The sequence below is a fragment of the Primulina huaijiensis genome, chromosome 12 (assembly GCF_012295235.1).
Source record: "Primulina huaijiensis isolate GDHJ02 chromosome 12, ASM1229523v2, whole genome shotgun sequence".
Classification (NCBI taxonomy): domain Eukaryota; kingdom Viridiplantae; phylum Streptophyta; class Magnoliopsida; order Lamiales; family Gesneriaceae; genus Primulina; species Primulina huaijiensis.
Window position 1 is genome coordinate 9801422 of NC_133317.1, and position 22228 is coordinate 9823649.

Sequence of the window (22228 nt, forward strand, 5' to 3'; positions counted from 1 at the left end):
TACTTCAAAGTCTACCAGATTCATATGATCAACTTATCATCAACATAACCAACAATATTCTTATGGGCTTTCTAAGATTCGATGATGTCTTAACTGCGGTTCTCGGAGAAGAAAGCCGGCGCAAGAATAAGGAAGATAGGTTGGTAACATCGAAGCAGGCAGAGGCTTTACCGATGATAAGAGGAAGATTTATGGACCGTGACTCCAGTGGGAGCCAAAGACGAGGTAGATCAAAGTCGAGAAGTAAGAAGAAAAATATTTACTGCTTTAAATGTGGCGGTAAAGGGCACTTCAAGAAAGAGTGTACGAGTATTGAAAAAAATTCTCAAGGAAATGTGGCCAGTACTTCAGGCAGTGGTGAAATATTATTCAGCGAAGCAGCAACTGTTGCAGAAGGCAGGCACAAATTTTGTGACACATGGATTATGGATTCAGGAGCGACATGGCACATGACGTCTCGGAGAGAATGGTTTGATCATTATGAACCAGTCTCAGGAGGATCTATATTCATGGGAAATGATCATGCCTTGGAAATCGCTGGGGTCGGTACTATCAAAATTAAAATGTTTGACGGTACCATTCGCACCAGACATGAGGTACGACATGTGAAAGGACTGACGAAGAATCTTTTGTCCTTGGGGCAATTGGATGACATCGGGTGCAAAACTCGGCTCGAGAACGGGATCATGAAAATTGTGAAAGGCGCGCTGGTGGTTATGAAGGCGGAAAAGGTTGCTGCAAATCTGTATGTACTTTTGGGAGAGACACACAAAGAGGCGGAACTAGCTGTTGCATCAAATGGTTCAGGAGAAGAATTAACAGTGTTATGGCATAGAAAGCTCGGGCATATGTCAGAACGGGGGTTGAAAATTCTCTCAGAACGGAAGCTGTTGTCGGGACTTACAAAAGTGTCACTACCCTTTTGTGAGCATTGTGTTACCAGTAAACAACACATATTAAAGTTTGGCACTTCAACTGCCAGGAGCAAAAGCATATTGGAGCTGATTCATTCGGATGTTTGGCAAGCACCGGTTGTATCCCTAGGAGGAGCGGGATATTTTGTCTCGTTCATTGATGATTGCTCTAGGAGATATTGGATGTATCCAATCAAGAAGAAATCAGATGCTTTCCAGATCTTCAAAGATTTCAAAGCGCGGGTTGAACTTGATTCAGAAAATAAAATCAAGTGTCTGAGGACTGACAATGGAGGAGAATATACCAGTGACGAATTTGATGCATATTGTCAACATGAGGGCATCAAAAGACAGTTTACGACGGCTTACACACCTCAACAGAATGGAGTGGCGGAGCGGATGAACAGAACCTTGTTGGACAGAACAAGAGCTATGTTGAGGACTACAGGTCTAGAAAAGTCATTTTGGGCAGAACCAGTCAAAACCGCTTGTTATATTATCAATCGTTCTCCTTCAGTGGCGATTGATCTGAAGACTCCGATGGAGATGTGGACCGGGAAGCCGACAGATTATTCTCATTTGTATACATTTGGAAGTCCTGTGTACGTTCTGTACAATGAGTAAGAAAGAGCGAAGTTGGATTCAAAATCCAGAAAATATATCTTCTTAGGATATGCTGATGGAGTAAAGGGGCTTCGCTTGTGGGATCCTACTGTTCACAAGCTTGTCATCAGCAGGGATGTTATCTTCGAGGAAGATAAAGTAAAGGGAGACAAAGGCACACCGAATTCAGAAACTACTATTTTTCAGGTGGAAAATAAGATAGACGAAGGTCAAGTTTCTTGTGAAGCAGTACCAGAGCACGAAGAACAAGAACATGTTGAGTCTGGAGTTTCCAATGTGAGGCAGTCAACTCGAGACAGAAGACCACCAAGTTGGCTTTCAGATTATGTCACTGAAAGCAATATTGCATATTGTCTATTATCAGAGGATGGTGAGCCATCGAGTTTCCACGAAGCTACTCAAAGCTCGGATGTATCTTTGTTGATGATAGCAATGCAAGAAGAGTTGGAGGCATTAGATAGAAATAAAACTTGGGATCTTGTTACACTACCACGAGGAAGGAAAGCCATTGGAAACAGATGGGTCTATAAGATCAAGCGTGATGGCAATAACAAAGAGGAGCGGTATCGTGCTAGATTGGTGGTAAAAGGATATGCTCAGAAAGAAGGCATTGACTTCAATTAGATATTTTCTCCTGTGGTTCGGCTTACAACAGTCAGAGTGGTGCTGGCATTGTGTGCGGTGTTTGCCCTACATCTAGAACAGCTAGATGTGAAAACGGCGTTTCTTCATGGAGATCTTGAAGAAGAAATCTATATGCTCCAGCCAAAAGGTTTTGCGGAAAAAGGCAAAGAGAACTTAGTTTGTAGGTTGAACAAATCTCTGTACGGTCTCAAACAGGCGCCGAGATGTTGGTACAAGAGATTTGATTCCTATATCATGAGCCTCGGATACAACAGACTGAGTACAGACCCTTGTACGTATTTCAAGAGGTCTGGTGATGATTATATCATTTTGCTGTTGTATGTGGACGACATGTTGGTAGCAGGCCCCAACAAAGATCATGTCCAAGGATTGAAGGCACAGTTGGCTAGGTAATTTGATATGAAGGACTTGGGACCAGCAAACAAGATTCTAGGGATGCAAGTTCACCGAGACAGAAGTAACAAAAAGATTTGGCTTTCCCAGAAAAATTATTTGAAGAAAGTCTTGCAACGCTTCAACATGCAAGATAGTAAGCCAATTTCGACCCCTCTTCCTGTTAACTTCAAGTTATCCTCCGAGCTGTGTCCTAGCAGTGAAGCAGAGAGGATAGAGATGTCTCGAGTACCATATGCATCAGCAGTGGGAAGTTTGATGTTCGCTATGATCTGTACAAGACCGGATATTGCTCAAGCAGTGGGAGCAGTTAGTCGGTATATGGCGAATCCTAGACGAGAGCATTATGTTATGGAGGATCGGATTTTACACTCAGGGGCTATGTTGATTTAGATTATGTAGGTGATCCTGATAAGAGAAAATCTATTACTGGTTATGTGTTTACACTTGCAGGGGGAGCAGTAAGCTGGGTTTCAAAACTGCAGACAGTTGTGGCGTTATCTACAACGGAGGCAGAATATATGGCAGCTACTCAAGCTTGCAAGGAGGCAATATAGATTAAAAGGTTATTGGAGGAGATCGAGCACGAACAAGAAAATGTTTCTTTGTTTTGTGACAGTCAGAGTGCCTTGCACATCGCAAGAAATCCAGCCTTTCATTCCAGGACAAAACACATTGGAGTACAATTTCACTTTGTGCGGGAAGTAGTAGAAGAAGGAAGCGTGGATATGCAGAAGATCCATACGAAAGAAAACATAGCTGATTTTATGACCAAGCCAGTGAACACTGATAAATTTGAGTGGTGTAGATCCTCAAGTGGTCTAGCAGAAACGTAAGCAGCAGGGAATGGCAAGATTGAAAGGATGTGTGGAGATGTGTTTGATTCTCAATCAAATCTCCAAGTGGGAGAAATGTCGGCAAAATGGGCCAACTAGTAGGTGTATCAAATTTGACAACTCAGTTGTCAAATTTGACTGAATAAAAACGTGGGAAATGCTTAGGAAATTTCGTGGAATTGCGTGATGAAATTGCGAGGCAATTTCCTTGTTCACACGGTCCAAGGGCTCTATAAATAGAGCTCCCCTTTTCATTTCAAATCATCCCTTCTTCGAGTTTTCTCTCATCTTATAACATTCTATAATATTTGTGAGGTGTTTGTTCTCCTGTATTAAGAGAGTGTGTGTTCTCTTTGGAAACACAGTGAGTGAGTTGTACACCACAAAATATTATAGTGGAAATTCTTTTCATCTTGCCCGTGGTTTTTACCCTAATAATTTTTAGGGGTTTTCCACGTAAATCTCGATGTCCAGTTTATTCTTTATTTTCGGGTTTTATTATCTCAAATTACCGCACGTGGGACCAACAATTCGAAGCCAAGTATTGAATCAAAATTTTTCCGCGCGTGCAGATGTTGGCTTTTGGGTCGAGTTGCCCTGCTAGCTTGTGGATGTCGGCTTTTGGGTCGAGGTGTTCTGCCAAATATGGTGATCCATTCTGGGGAATTAAACCAACAATTTTAAGATCTATTCTAAGAATTTAAGCCATAAATCAGATCTATTATAGAAAGTTAAGTTAGAAGTTTGAGATCCATTCTGAGGAATTAAGCCACAAAATATGATGATCCATTCAGGGAGTTAAGTCAGAAGATTTATGACATTGACGAAAAAGTATGAGGATCCATTCCGAGGAGTTAAACCATAAGTACCAGAAGATTTATGACCTTGACAGAAAATTTATGAGCCACGTTTTTCAAAAGAACTTGAAATTTTGATGAAAATGTTTATTGCTTATGTGTTGTGTTATATTATATGAGTTTAAATGTTGAGAAAAATATTTTTATATGATGAAGTTTGAAGTCTATGTTTAATGCATGTTGTCTTTATTTAGTATTATTTATTACCTCAAGAACTACCTGCAGGGTTTTTAGGTTCACTATATTTCATCGTTGCAGGTGAGGAAGACTAAAGAGGTGTTAGCTAGCGAAGAATCATGGACTGGGGCTGAGGATGAGCAGTTATATGAGCCTTGACGATCTCCACAAGAACTTTTAGTCATATTTATTTAGTATAGTTGGTGAAATTTTAAGGTTGAGCCATTACCTTAAAGATTGTCTGTGTCTGATCATATAGAAGCTTAAAGAAAGTACAAAGCAGCATCATGCCTACGCCTTGTGCTTAGTGCAAGGCTGAAACTTTTTAAAGAAAAGTGCCACCCAAAAGCATGCTCAGATTTTTTATTCAGAGCTGGAATTTTTTAAAAATGAAAGGAAATGCACATATATAGCCGTGTCCACGCCTTAACTTATGTGATGAGCTAGAATTTTTGAAAACAAAATATTTTTGCATTTCATACTTTTAGTGAAACTTAAGTCGTCATTCTTGAATCAAGTTTTAGGGTATCACAACATGGTATCAGAGAATACTCTTGAAAGATAAGTGCTGACCTCCATTAATCCTCAGTAAATTGCACAACTTTGTCACTCATTTTGTACGTTTATTTTTAAGAATTTTATGTTAAAATGTTAAATGTTTTATTGATATTTTTCAGGTTTTTGATAGCTAAGTTATGTTATATGAAATGATTTAAACTTTCATGTGTGTCGGTCACGTGGTGGATTTATTAGGCATAAAACTGTTAGATTTCATGTTATGAAAATCATGACGCAAATTAGGAATATAGAAGTTTCTAAAATTTTTGTGGATGTCAGTTTATATGATTATGAGGAAATCTTAAGTTGTGGTTCATTAAGTTGGCTAGCGTTTGTAAGAAAAATGCCTTATATCTATCAAAAGAAGGAAATACGTGTAAGAAATGACGACGGTCATAACTTACATCTTTTGACAAACGGTACAAGCAGTCTCAACTTTAGAAAATTGAGACGCACATGCGCCTCTTCTTTTGACAAAAAGGCTCCCGCAATCACTCATCGATGATATGAGAAATGCTTATAAATAGCATTGATTGATGTCCCTAAGCACACACCTTATAAGAACAAAATACACCATCTACATAGATATTGGAGTGTTTAGAAGGCTTCAATCGGAGGAAAACAAAAAACTTTCAAATTATTCAATGACCGGAGGTAACACTCGATTCGCTTCCGCCTATTATGTATCATGTTTATAAATGTGTTGAAACATAATTTCTGAGAAAAATCCTGACATTTGGTATCAGAGCAGTGATACCTCTGCCTTATGAAAATATTTGTTTTCATTTTCTGAAAATCGGATTTCATGAACTTTTGGAAAAATTTATTTATTAAAATTTGTGTAAGAAACTTGAAATTTGAAATTTGAAATTCCGACGTAATAATATTAAGAAACTTACCTGATAATATTGTTCTCGGTTGCACCTTAAAGTTCTTCATTAAAGTCTTGAAGATGATTATTTGTTTATGAACTTATGATATGAAAATTTTGGTGTAAAACGAGTTTTTGAAATTTGATGGTGCATGTTCTGTGTTGAAGATAGAGATTTTGATATCAAATAATGCAATACGAATTCAATATAACATGTATGATGATAAAAGTCATTTAATGACATTGAATTGTTTGTCGGTCAATTAATTGGAGCAAATGTGAAATTGCAATCGAATTCAGAAGATAAATTATATGGTGTGTAGTGCATTGAGTGAAAAAGAGACCCATACAATTATTATTATTATTATTATTGTTATNTCTGTTATATGTATGTATAATTTGTTGTTTATGTATATACATACAATATTGAGTGGAATAATATTAATGCACTTAAATTAAAATTATAAATATTAATTATGGTTTCCTGCAATAGTATGAGATTTCAAATCATTATAATTCACAAATTGTTCATATTAAATTATTATTATGTTTATATAATTTTATATGAACAAATTAATTAAAAATGTGAATATAAAAATATTGCACGAAAAATTTTGGCTTATAAAGATTCACATAAATGTGAATAATTAAATTGAAAAATAATTATAAGATTACATGAGAAAACATAATCTGGGGAAGTTTTTCATAGATCAGTTTAAACCGTCTTGACTAGCCATTTGTCTCCCCGATGAACGTTGCTCTGTCTAGGAGTTAGGTATTTAAAAGGCCTTAGCCCTACCTATCTTTCCTGGGAGCACTCTTGGAAAGTGTTGATTACGTTACTAATTAATTGTTATATAAAGAATTAAGTAAAGCCAAAATTTTGTTCAGCGAATCGTATAATTTTAAATAATTGAGGAATAGCCACAACATCTTTAATTATGAAAAATTATGCATTAAGTGGATTTGGAATACATAATGGACATCAACTGAAATTAATTATATAAACATAATAAATTTTACCACACGTGGATTTTTGTTATATTTATATAACTAATTAGGTTAAAATATCAAAATTATTTTTTTCTTAATTTACTCACATAAGTTAAGGAAAAATATATTTTGATAGTTTTATCATAAAGTTCCAGAAAAATCTTATTGAATTAAAATTTTAGCCCACAGACAAATTTTATGTCACTAGATTTTTAATGATTTACATCGGTAAAACATGATATTACCTCAAAATTTTAAAATATAATAAGCATATTATATTCTTATATAGTTATGCGAACTGCGAGTTTTTCTGATATGAAATGTGACATTCTCGAACTGAATGACGATAATTATAAAATATGAAAAGAAAGAATTCTTTTTCAATTAGGCTAAATGGATATTGATTATGCTATACGGAAGGATGAACTATCTACTATTACTGAAAACAACATTTCGAATGATGTCGATCTTTATGAAAAATGGGAGCGATCTAGTCGACTCTGCGTATTGTTCATAAATACCAAAATCTCTGCTGGTATGCGTAGTTCTGTCGATCAGTATAATAATGTCAAAGAATTACTGAAAGCTATTGATGAACCGTTTCAATTTTCAGATAAGACACTTGCCAACACTCTAATTATGGAATTCTCTTCATTAAGGCTCACCAGTGTGAGAGGTGTGCGAGAGCTCATCATGAAAATACGGGATATAGCGGCTTGACTCAAGACACTTGAAGAAGAAATGTATGAAACTTTTCTTGTGCACTTTATTTTATGCACTCTTCCACAACAATATGGACTCTTCAAAATTTCATACAACACACATAAATATAAGTGGTCAATAAATGAATTAATGATCATGTGTGTTCAAGAGAAAAGAAGGTTGTTAATGGAAACGAGTGATAATGTTTTTATGACTACACAAGGAAAGTATAAGAAGCAAGTCAAAGTCAAGGGAAAAAAGAAAAGAATAATTCAACCCCAACCTGACATCAAAAAAGAATCCAAGTGTTTCTTCCATAAAAATACGGGACACATGAAGAAAGATTGTAATAAATTTAAAGATTGACTTGAAAAGAAAGGTATTCATATTTCATTTGTCTGTTATGAATCTAATATGGTTGATATGATTTATAATACATAGTGGATTAATTCTGGTTCTACAATCTATGTTGCAAATACCTTACAGGGTATGCAAAGCCTAAGGAAACCTCAATGAAATGAGCGGAACATCTATTTAGGAAACAAAATGTCTTCGCATGTGTAGGCTATTGAGACTCGTTGCCTTATATTGGATAGTAGTTTTTATTTTAAAATTGAAAAAGACATTTTATGTTACTAATTTTTCTAGAAATTTAATTTTGATTTCAAATCTTGTACCCCTTATTTATTCATTTCAATTTTTGGATAAATCAATAAATTTATTTTATAAATCAAATATTTTTGGAAATGGTACAATGATTGATGGACTTTTTCTTTACAAAATAATAACACCACTATGCATGTTCAGAGATGTATTAAAAGATGTGTTATAAATGAAAATTCCTCTATATTGTGGCACAGTAGATTTGGACACATCTTCATAGAGAGGATTACAAGATTAGTGAATGATGGAGTACTTAGTACTTTAGATTTTACTGATTTTGAAACTTGTGTGGACTGTATAAAGGGAAAGCAGACCAATAAGTCTAAAAAGGGTGACAAAAAGAGTACAGAAATATTAGAAATCATACATTCAGATATTTGTTGTTCAAATATGGACATGCAAAGTCCGAAATACTTCATCTCTTTCATTTATGATTACTCACGATACATGTATATCTACATGCTTCATAACAAAAACGAAGCATTTGAAGCCTTTAAGGTTTTTAAGGCTGAAGTGGAGAAGCAATGTGGAAAATAGATTAAGATCGTGAGAACTGATAGAGGTGGAGAATATTACAGTAGATACACTGATAATGGACATGCACCTGGTCCGTTTGCGAAGTTTCTCCAGAAACATGGGATTGTTGCCCAATATACTATGCCTGGTTCTCCAGACCAAAATGGCGTACCAGAGAGGAGAAACTGAACATTATTGAACATGGTGAGGAGCATGTCTAATAGATCCAAAATTCCTAAATCCTTGTGGACTGAAGCTCTTAAGACAGCTATGTATAAATTAAACCGAGTTCCAACTAAGACTGTCCCAAAGACACCATTTGAATTATTTAAAGGTTGGAAACCTAGTTTGCAACATATACGCATTTGGGGTTGTCCTTCAGAAATAAGAGTTTACAACCCACATGAAAAGAAACTGGACCCAAGATCTATAAGTGGATATTTCATTGGGTATGCAGAAAAATCCAAAAGTTACAGATTCTATTGTCCATCTCACAACACGAGAATTGTGGAATCAAGAAACGCAAAATTTCTTGAGAATGATTTGATTAGTGGGAATGATCATTCAAATGACATAGTTCTTGAGAAAGATCACATTAATTCACAACCCTCTTATTCATATGATAGATTGATCGTTATTCACACCCTTCACACCCTTCAAGACCAAACGGGTGTTAGGCAACCGGTTACTGAAGTTCCACAAATCGCTTATGAAAATCCAGTAGATCAAGTTGTTAATGAATAACAACAAGAAATTTTTGATCAACCAAACAACCTGAGGACATCTACTAGAATAAGAATATCAGCTATATCTAGTGATTATGTTGTGTATTTACAATAATCGGATTTTAACATTAGTGTCGAAAATGATTCTGAAACGTTTTTACAAGCCATGAGTTGTAATGAGTCAAAATTATGGTTTAATGCTATGAAAGAAGAGATGAACTCTATGGCATTTAATGGAGTCTGGGATCTTGTTCAGTCTCTTGATGGTGTAAAAGCCATTGGATGTAAATAGGTCTTCGAAACAAAGAAAGATTCATTAAGCAACATTGAAAGATATAAATCAAGACTCGTAGCTAAAGGATTTACTCAGCAGGAAGAAATCGACTACAAGGAGACTTTTTCTCTTGTATCTAAGAAAGATTCTCTCCATATCATTCTAGCATTTTGACTTAGATTTACAACAAATGAATGTAAAAACAGTTTTTCTCAACGGAGAATGAGAAGAAGATGTTTATATGAAACAACCTGAAGGATTTTCTCTAGTAATGGTGAGTACTTAATATGTAAGATTAATAAATCTATATATAGATTGAAACAAGCTTCCCGTAAATGGTATTTAAAATTTCATGATGTTATCTCTTCATTGGGATTAGTAGAGAATATAATGGATCAATGTATTTACCAGAAGGTCTGTAGGAGTAAGATTTGTTTCCTTATTCTATATGTGAATGATATATTATTTGCAACCAATGACAAGTGTTTGTTATATGAGGTGAAACAATTTCTTTGTAAAAACTTTGATATAAAAGGTATGGGCGATGCATCTTATGTCATTGGTATTAAGATACATAGAGATCGAATTAGAGATATTATAGGTCTGTCTCAAGAAACATATATCAAAAAAGTTTTAGAGAGATATCAGATGAAATATTGTTCACCAAGTATAGCTCCCATTGTGAAAGGAGATAAGTTCAATTTAAGCCAATACCCAAAGAATTATCTAGAGCGGGAACAAATGAAAAACATTCCTTATGCTTCTGTTGTCGCAAGCTTGATGTATGCTCAAGTTTGCACTAAACCTGACATTGCATTTGTTGTTTGGATGTTGGGAAGATATCAGAATAATCCATGTTTAGACCATTGGAAAGCTGCAAAGAAAGTGATGAGGTACCTTCAAGGGACCAAAGATTATATGCTTATATTCAGACGAACTGAGAAATTGAAAGTAATTACAATTTATCAGTACTCAACTGATGTGTAATTTCTTAGCACAACTGATTTCTACAAGATCGAATAATACAACAATGAGTGTTTGTGCTTTAAAGTCAAAGTATAGCTTGAAAGCTATGAATGTGTATGCTAAGCGTGAGCTTTTGAGAGCTTTTAAACTTGAAAGAATATGCGCAGAGTTCTTGACTGTATTGCTTGATAACTTGGGCAACTTCGTAACTTGGCACCTCTGCTTCAGTTAATCTTCTCGGCTATTTAAGTAATATTAAATCATCAATTTAGGTCTTCGGTCAATATAACAGATTTATGATTGAGATAATTGAGAAACTTTTAGTTTATAGGATTATAAGGGAGACATAGTTAGATGAAACTTTTTTTGACTGTTGAATGTCGATTAAATTTTTTTTACGATTCTAAATAAAAATTTTATAAGTTAGTTTGTATTTCAGCAATTATGGGATTAATCTTTGATTTTCTTCTCGAGTTTCCTAGATTGGTGTCACTCTAGAACTAAGAGTTGAAAGCGTTTTATAATCTAGAGTGTACTTATAAGGGATGAGTTAACATAAACTTGCAACTTAAGATGAAAATTTATCTGTGGAATAATAAATTATTTTGGGATGACTGACATATGAAATTTGGATAAATTTATGTAATCAATTCTTGATATGTCAATAGAGAACCGAATATAAGATCTAGCTTAATAATGAATATATGGGATTAGTAATTTTATATAAAGATGAATTAAAGTTTTTCATCACTACTGTGTTGGGATTTCAATTTTATAGCTAATGTAATGTCATTGAGCATTAGATTGGGTTTCAAGGTTTCATGTATGTATTCAGTTCTATACTGAAATTTTACAAAACATTAATGGTGATATTTCTTTTTAGTAAGTAAAGTTACAAGGAATAGATGATATTTTAGAATAAGATAAAGTGTTAGTGTTCCTTCAATGATCGTAGTACCAATTACTTCTTGATGCGCTCTAATATGATCAGATTTATAAGTGCGAATCTCTTTTAAAATATGAACAACACAAAATTCTTCTAGAGCCCAAACCTCCATTTCACCTACTCGTTGTCCCCCCTGTTTTGCCCTTCCCCTAAGGGGTTGTTGTGTAACAAGCGCAAAATGTCCACTGGAACGTCCATGGATTTTATCATCAACTTGATGAATTAATTTCAAGATATTAGGCTTTCCTTTTATAACGGTTTGTTCAAAAAGATTCCCCGTCTTTCCATCAAATATTCTACATTTTCCTGGATACGCTGATTCAAATACTCATGGATTTGTTGTTTGTTTACTAGCTTCATATAATTCAGAAAACGCCTTTTTCATATGAGTGAACCAGTTCGACAACTTAACTTGTCGTGGCAAGGTAACAATATAGTGAAATTTACATGGGTTTTATAAGCTTTAGTAGTGATTAAGTATTATACTAAGATTGAAAGTACTTAGAAGAAAGTTAGTAATTTTGCATGACTATCTATGTGATTGAGATTATTGCGGATTGAACATATTGTAATTTCACATTTTAAGAGTGTATAAATAATTTTCTTATGGAACTTGTAAAGATGGAGTTTGTGTGTTGCGTGTGTGCATAAATAATATTTTTATGCGTATGTGTGAAGATTTTTGGTTTAAAATGAAATTTTCAGTATATTTATATATACTTATATATGTGTGGCGTGTGTGTGTATATGGCTTGTGCATACAAACTATAAGGACGAGTGGCCTGATCAAGAGGGTGTAGGACCGAGCGTTTATAGCTTTACTAAAAGCTATAGTTAGTGGTAATGGTGCAACTCAAATCTTTTAAATTGTACAGCAACACAAATACCATGTTTCGATTTCTCTACCAGCATTGACAATTATTATTGCACACAATAATCTCCATACCAATAATTGCACTCTTTCCAATCAATGGAATCGAACCCATGATCTTGGCTCTGATATCAATTATAGGACCGAGCGTTTGCCGCTTTACCAAAAATTATAGCTGGTGGTAATGATGCAACTCAAATCTTTTAAATTCTACAACATAACAAGCATCACATTTTGATTGTTCTATGAGCGGGGATAATTATTACACCCAATAATATGTGTTGTGTGAATTAAAGTTTCCAGTTAGTCAAGTATGCAAAGGGTAAATGGAATTTTTTAAGGAATTTTAATTATTTGTGGCGATGTATTAATTGATATTTTTTACGGGTGTATGGATGTTGGCTTTGGGTCGAGGTACCTCGTCAAATATGAGGATCCATTCTGGGGAGTTAAGCTAGAAATCAGATCTATTCTGGGGATTTAAGCCAAAAATTTGAGATCCATTTTGAGAGTTAAGCAAGAAAATATGATGATCCATTCAGAAGAGTTAAGCCAAAAAATTTATGATCTTAACAGAAAAGTTATGAGCCATGATTTGCAAAAGAAATTGAAGTTTGAGGAAAATGTTAATTGTTTATGTGTTATGTTATATGAAATGAATTGAGGTGTTAAGATAAGTATTTTTATATGATTAGGTTTCAAGTCTATCTTTATTGCATGTTGCCTGTATTTAGTATTATTTGTTACCTCTGGAACTACTTACTAGGCCTTTAATTTCACTAGATTTCATCGATGTAAATGAGGAAGACTGAGGTGGTGTTAGCTAGCGAGGAATGACGGGTTGGGGCGTATTTTGAGCACTTATCCGAACCTTGACGATTTTTGCAAGAACTTTAATTAGTTTCATATTTATTTAATCTAATCGATGAAATTTTAAGATTGGACCATTACTTTAAAGACTGTCGTTGTCGTTTTGATGTTTTATTTTATTCTTACGTTGTTCACGACAATTGCATGACATAGTTAATAGTTGGTTCTTTTTATATATAGGACAATGTGTCTGATCATAGAAAAGTTTAAATAAAGTATAAGGCAGCGTGCCTACATCTTGTGCTTAGTGCAGAGCTGAAATTTTTGAAAGAAAAGAACCACCCAGTGAAATGCCCAGACGTTGCGCATAGCGTAGGGCTGAAATTTTTTTAAAAAGAAAGAAAATGCACAAAGGCGTACACACATCTTAACTTATGTGATGAGCTGAAATTTTTTCAAAAAAGAAAATTTTCCGCATTTCATACTTTTAATAAACTTAAGTCATCACTCCCATATCATATTTTACGCCGTCACAATTTTCTTTATTAAATAAGAATATATTTTTATTTAATTCGCTGATTAGCTATTGATCTCGTCCCTATGTATGTTGTGTATCACGTGCTAGCTTCACTCCATTTGAAGAGAGCCTCTTATTCACTAATGTATTAGAGTGTTCAGAGGGTGTGGGCATTGTTCCTGTGCCGGATGACAAACGAAAATGCGGGTTCGACCTGTAGTTAAATAGAATTACCAGCTTGGGGACCCTTGAGAGCAACTCGGAGAAAGCTTCAGATCCTTAGTTGGAATGACGAGCCTTAGACGGTACATGTACCAGGTACTAGTGAGGATGCCTTTAGGATCCGAAATGGAAGGCTGCGGCCTTTTATGAGATCAATGCACTAGGGAAAAAAAACAAGACCTGGAAAATTACACAATTTCCCCGGAAAAACAAACATTTGGGCGCAAATGGATCTTCACATTAAAATATAAGGCTGATGAGAGCATTGAATGATAAAAAGCACACCTTGTTGCAAGAAATTACACTCGATCGTATGAAATTGATTACCAAGATACCTCATGTGTCAAGGCTCAATATTGTCAGGGTACTCCCATCAATTGTCGCCAATCTTGATTGGCCACTACTCTAACTGGATATTAAAAAGTGTTTCTCAATGGGGAGATAGAGGAAGAAGTATACATGAATCTTCTCACTTAAGATGATGCTCGATGAATTGAAGAGTCATCCAATTAAAATGATGTGCGACAAGCAGCGACCTTAAAGGTTGCTAAGAATCCTATACACCATTACTGAATCAAGCATGTGAAAATCGACATACATTTCATAAGTGAGAAGATAGAGAAGGAAATAATTGATCTCCTCTATGTACCTTCGCACGAGCAACTAGCAGACATTTTAACAAAATTTCTCCATCAACCTCATTTCACTACAAAAAACAAAGGTGTTAATGACGGTTATTTAGCAAAATTTTGGGACAGTTCTAATCAAAACGTCTCCATTTAAAAATTTGCGAAGGTTTTCAATTTTAGTGACGGAGTAAAAAACCGTCGCTAATAGTGAACCGTCGCTAATTAGCGATGGTTCTATGAACTATTGCCGATTAGATCAGCGATGGTTTTAAAACCATCGGTAATTAGCGACGGTTCATAAAACCATCGCCGATTAGATCGGTTTTCAATACTTCTCAGTTTTCGTTACAGAAATGCGACGAAGGCTATTCATGGAAGTATGTTACTGAAGACCAGCGGCAACGGTATTGGAAGGAGTTCATTGTAAGTTTTGTTATATAGATTTTTATTGTAATTGCTTCACATTTTGATTTATGGTTTTAAAATTAATTTTAAGTCATATGAACCATAAATCTCATTATTGTTGTCTTGCATTTTATTGACAGAAAAAATATAGATGGCCAGATCATCTCGATGATACCATCAGACATCTATGGTACAAGAACGTAGCTGCACAGTATCGTCGCACTATTCACTCGTGGAGGAGTGTTGGTCGTCATCCACAAACAGTCAGCGACAAACGCTGGGCTTCATGGATGTTGGCATGGAGTGACGAGAGGTGGATGGCTAGGGCAACCAAAAACAAGGATAACAGGAATAGCGAGCCAGCAGGACCTGGGACTATAAAGCACATTTCTGGCTCGAAAACTTACAGCGGACATTGCCAGAAATTGGTATGTATGTTAATATTTCATTATTAAACATTGTGGTTATTATTAAAATATGTGATTTTATCGTCTCTGATTACATACAATCGAATTAATAATGCAGCGAGAACAACATTGTAGAGATCCAACGTCGTGGGAGTTATTTGTTCATACACATCGACACCACGACAGATCGTTTGTCGACGAGCGTTCACGACTTGTTGATGTAAATATTATGTTTAATTATAATTATATCATTTAAAAATGTGTTAGGAAATATTATTTCTATATAACATCTTTTTTTTTTTAAACAACAAGCCATGCAAGATTACATGAACGAGTATTTGACACCTCTTGACGATGGGACGATTCATAGTCATCCTACTTCGGGAGAGGTGAACAGCATGTTCAGCATGGTCTTCGGTGGACCGAAAAAGGGATGAATGTATGGCTGTGGTTCCATGGACTCCACGATCTATCCGGATGAGATGGCTCGACATCCACGTAGTGGTTCGAGCAGTTCCAGCAGAGTATCACAGGATACAGAGAAGATGGGAGCAGAGTGGGAGGCACAAAAAAGTGTTAATGAGCATCTCCGTATCGACCTGCAGGCGACACAATCTAACTTGAAGGCGACGCAGACTACTTTGGAGGCGACCCAGCATGACAATGCTGCGTTGAAGGATAGGATGACGATTCTTGAGGACCAGGTCCATCAACTCGTCGCTGGATTACTGCAGCCACAGCCACATACATCCCGACGATTTTTGTATGGTCGAGGCTCATCTATCAGAGGACGCGCTTTAGCAGGGTCAACACAATTTGATGATGCATACGTTGCTGGATCATCACATCGTCAACATTCGGGCAAGGTCCTGAAGTACTCGCCTGAGTACATTCCACCATGACAAGACTTTGATCACGACGACGGTGATGGAGATAACGCCAATGCATACGATGATGATGAAACTCAGTCTCCTTAGTTTTTTTATTAATTCTACGAATTTATTCATTGTGACTTATGAATGATTTGTTTTTTCAGTTTAATGACATTATTTAATTTTGTTGTTCGCGCTTATTTTATCGCAAGGTTTAATCATTTTATAAATTATTTACAAATTTCAAGATATTAATTTAGATGAGTTGAGGAGATTATTAAAAAATATGTACAAATAATTATAAAACTAAATATTTTTTTATTAAATTATAAAACTACATTTAAAAAATAATGTATATAATTAGCGACATATTATCTTAAAAAACCGTCGCTGATGTCAATTGAGATTGATTGTTTAATTTATAACTTGGGTGTATTGGTTATAGACTTTTAATGACTTTTATGGAGTTTAAAAGTCTAGAGGTATTCAAACTAGGCTTTTATATACTCCATAAAAGTTTAGTGGTATTCAATGTAAACTTTTGTATAATTTTAAAAAGTCATGTGGCATTCAAACTTGACTTTTAAAAACTCTACAAAAGTCTATAGGTATTCAAAATGTCAATAGATTTTTAATGACTCTATGGAATTCTATTAAGTACAAGAATTATAACATAAGGTACAACAATAAAATGTCAACAAAAGTCTTTGATTCAACCTAAAGATTTGTATGCACATTTAATTGAGAAATCTCCTAAATTCACATACTCAATACAAACTTTTATTCTTTTCTCATCTATTTATTTTTCTTTTTATTTGTACTTTTAAAAACATAATTAAAATTTAATTTTTTATTAATTATTATATAACATTTTATTTTTAATTATTTTCTTTAATTTTAGTTAATCTATATCTTAAATTATTGTATAAGCAAATTCATACAGATACTAACCAAAATTTTCGGTATACCGAACCAAAAAAACCTTACATTTTAAAAAAAATTATAATTTATTGTTTTAAAATATTATATATTTTAAAATTTTTGTATATTTTTCCGTTATTTCGGTATATACCAAAATTTTCAAATTGGATATCGTTACCGTACCGAAAAATTCGGTATTGTTACCGTACCGTACCATACCGAAATCTTCGGTATACTTAAAATTCGGTAAATTCAATATTTTTTGTTACGGTAATCTCGGTATACCGAAAATTCGGTATTTTTTCCTACCCCTAACAGGACTTGTATTGGCATGTGCTATATTACACAATTTTTTTTGAAAGAAGTGTCAATTTGATGAATTTCAAATTGAACTATATAATGAAGCTCAATTGTCTTCATCAGCACAAGTTTATGAAGGTGACGACTTTGATCAGTTATTTAATACTCAAAAACAACGACGAGCAAATGCTAATGCATGGAGGGATACCATAGCCAATGGAATGTAGAACAATGTTGATCAAATTGTCAGTAATGATTAGTTTTTTTTTTTATAAAAGGCTACTCATTATTTTGAGTGTTCTTTTAATAAAATTTTATTATGAACTTATAAAAATATTGTTCATTAATATGTTGAATTGACATAAAGAATTGAAATTTTGATTTCAATAAATTGGATAGTTCATTTGTCGTTTTTCGCAAATTAAATTAATTTAACTTTTAAGTAAGTAAAATTCATTTACATTCATAAATAAAAAAAATAATTTAAAACTGAAGAGGTTATCTATGTCCAATAATTATTTTAAAAAAATTAATAAAAAATAAATCACAATTATAAACTACAAAATTCACATAATTCTATGAAAAAGTTTACAAAAGTCTACAAAAATCTTGAAAAAAAGTCTATAAGAGTCTATGAAATTTGTTTTACAATTCTATGAGATTCCATAAAAGTCAATAAAAATCCATCAACTCCACAAAAGTCCATCATTTAAAAAAGTCATTAAAAGTCTTTGAAAGTATAAAATGAATACACTCTTTGAAAGTATAGAATGAATACACCCTCCTAAAATTGATTTAATAATTAATTAATATACAAAACTTTTGTCAAACCTTGAGAACGATTTAATTCAATAGCCACCATTAATTGTTCATTTTTTTCCTATTTGGATCAAAGATGAACCTCATATGTTCGGATCAATAAGGATAATTGGATTTGCTGTGAGAATAATACCCACTATATGATCTGACTAACCGAAAACCCTAATCGATCAACCCGTAATTTTAGCATTAATGAATTCAGTAATGAATTGAAATGGCTGGTAAGTGGATGCGGGGGCACCATTTTGCTTCCGGCAATTTCGTTAACAAATTGGCACAATTCGTGGCTTTGGTCAAATTTCTGTTAGTGTAAGCTCATGAACCGCCGATTTAAGAATTTAAAAAGTCATATTATCGTCCGTTTAGTTCGAATGATAAGATTTAATATCTTTACATCATCTCGTGTTTGACTCAAATTTTAAATAGTAAGTCTCTTGTGAGACAGTCTCACGAATTTTTATCTGTGAGACGAGTCAACTCTACCCATATTCACAATAAAAAGTAATACTCTTAGCATAAAAAATAATACTTTTTCATGGATGACCCAAATAAGATATCCGTCTCACAAAATACGACCCGTGACACCGTCTCACACAAGTTTTTGCCAATTTTAAAATAATCGGAATTAAAAATAGTTATGTCTATTATCTTTCAATTTCTTATCTCATCTCATAAATCAAATGATGTCATCCTATATTATAAATTATTTATCATCATATTATTCGAGTCAAACGATACATCAAAAGTAAAAAGATCCATATCAGAATTGGTGCCGCATGCAATAATAATTGTTAAAGGAAGCATGTGATAAATTTTGATCGAAAAACAATTTTATATATTTATTTTAACAAATTAGGTTTCATATGCCAATTGCTACCCACTCCCCAAAAGGGTCTATCACGTGCCCGAACTCAACATGGGTCCGTACAAGGATGGCGGGGTCGGGCTGAAGGTGCGACAAGGAGCTGGATGCCAAGGTACTAAGGTATCGTTTGGTTAGTGTAATAAGACAAGTAAATGATATATAATAAGAGTGATTATAAAATAAAAAATAAGGATAAATAATGCATTATGATAAATTATATGATGTTTGATATTATTTTAACTTGTTTGATTATTTTTGTTAATTATATTGTGATTACTAAAATGCTCTCATCATATATTAATTAGTAATATATCCTTAAAAATGATTGAATAAATAAATAAAATTTCAAGAATTAAAAAAATTATAAATAAAATTAAAATATTATATTAATTATTAAATTTTCATTAATTTTAATTTCCTAAAACAACTAAAAAATCGATTGATATTATAGAAAATAATTAAAATTTGATAATAACATAAATATTGTTGAAAAATATGAGTTGTAATATTTGAGTGTTGAAAATAAGAAAGTTGAATGTTGAAAATAAGAGTTGTAAATATTTAAAATTATTGAGTGATGATGTATGTAATGATGTATTTATTTTTGGATTATTTCCAAAAAAATTCTATAAATAGGTCTCTCAATGTGTGAAGAAAATCACAATTGAGTAGAGAGAAAATTTTATAAAGTGTGTAGTTTGGTAAATTTTGAGAGTTTGAAATTTTTACTTTTTACCGTAAATTTTTACTTTTAACACTTAATCAGCACAATACTCGAAGGTTCGGTTCTCCATATTTTTCCAAGCTCCAAAACACAAGAGCATGGTAGCCATATTCCAAAGTAAGAATATTTATTTACTGTTTATTTATTTTTATTGTGTATATATTAATATATAATATCATGTTATTATATAAAAGAAGTCTATGACACCTCATTATAATAACGTGATGTGATTATATTATTACATTGCTTATATAATTTTATTGTGTTACTGTTTATTTATTGTATATATATNTGATGTGATTATTTCAATGTTTATATATTTTTATTGTGTTATATAATAATTATATATATATTTGTATAATGTCACAGTATTATATAAAAGGAGTCCCTGACACCTCATTATAATATTGTGATATGATATACATAATTATTTAAACACGATTAACATTATACACATCATACTATTACCATAAAATTTACATATACATACATTTATTTTTTAAGATTTTGTAACGGTCATAAACGGCTAGTTTTTACCCTATAAATATGACTTCACAAAAACATTCAATCACTCCAGACTTATTTTTCCTCCCTAAAAAATTTTCTTCATCAAAATTTTCGAAGAAGAAGAAGATGGCTCTTTCAAGGTTATTTTGTATAATTATTATGGTTATTGTACTCATTAGTCTCGTATTTATCGGAGAATATCTGCCACGTGTTTTTTCTTTATTTTTAAGCATGCTTGTATTTATAATTTATCTGTTACTTTGTATTGTCATTTTAATAAATTTATAACTTAACTAATAAAATGCATTGTCACTTTTATAGTACCACCATGTCAAATTTGGCAAAGCTCGAATTTTTTGCACTCGACATTACGGGAAAAAATTATATGCCATGGACTTTCGATGTAGAAATGCATCTTCAGTCATTGGATCTAAGCGAGACTATTAAAGAAAATGGTATCTCTTCATCACAAAAAAAAAAAACAAAAGCTATAATATTTTTGCACCGACATCTTGATGAAGGTTTAAAATGTGAATATCTCATCGGAAAAGATAACATGGCTCTGTGGAAAGGATTAAAACAAAGATTTGAACATATAAGGGAAGTTATACTTCTCACCGCCCGTAATGAATGTAATATGTTGAGATTCCAAAATTTTAAGAAAGTAAGTAATTACAATTCGGCAATGTATCGAATAATATCGCAATTAAAATTTTGTAGACATGAAGTTATGAAATCGAAAATGCTTGAAAAAATATTTTCCACGTTTCATGCATAAAAAATAACTTTACAGCAACAATATAGAGTGCGTGGATTTGTGAGATATTCTGAACTTATCGCATGTCTTCTTGTGGCGGAAAAAAACAACGAGCTGCTAATGAGAAATCATCAGTCCCGGCTGATGAAACTTAAAATTAATAATTTATTATATGTTAAAACCTATATTTTAAAATTTAAGTTTCATTAAAATTATAAAATTATGTTATTTTAGTATTGTGTGTTTATATTTAAATGTCTTACTAAATATGTTTTATTTTCAGGTTTTCTATGTGTTAGTAAAATAATGATAACTCAAGGTAGAAAATTCAAATGGAGGTGATTCAAACATGTTTGAAATCCTTGAGAAATTATCTACAACTTTGCAGAAGACATGATTGCCTAAAAAGTTGGTTAAGATGATCAAATTGTGAAAATATCAAAAGGGGGACAAATTTACTTNCACAAAGTATTGAAAGAAAGGACATGGAATTGAAGTTGGAGGAGACAAAGACTACTATTACAACTACATTACACTAATAAAATTTTTGACCCTTTCTCTCATTTGGCCTATAAATAGAGGCCTTGTGCTAGCTTAAGAATAATTCTATCTCATTGTAAAATATAGTGTGAGTGTGTATAAAAGTTCTAAGTTCCAATATATATTTTTCATTTTCCAAATTATGAGTGATGTTTTTAGTGTTGATCAAAAGTAAGTTCATGGAAAGCTAAATCTATTCTGTCAAGGTGAAGAGGATGAATTCTCGGTGAAGTAAGATAGTTTATATTTTGTATATTCTTTCTTTATTTCTTTTAATTTTGCAATTCTTTTTATTGTAGGTATAAAAATGAATTATTTGTTGTTATCAATTTACATCAAATGCTTGATACCATTGAAGTGGTTATCTTGATTTGTTGTTTAATTTTGATACAATAAATATTT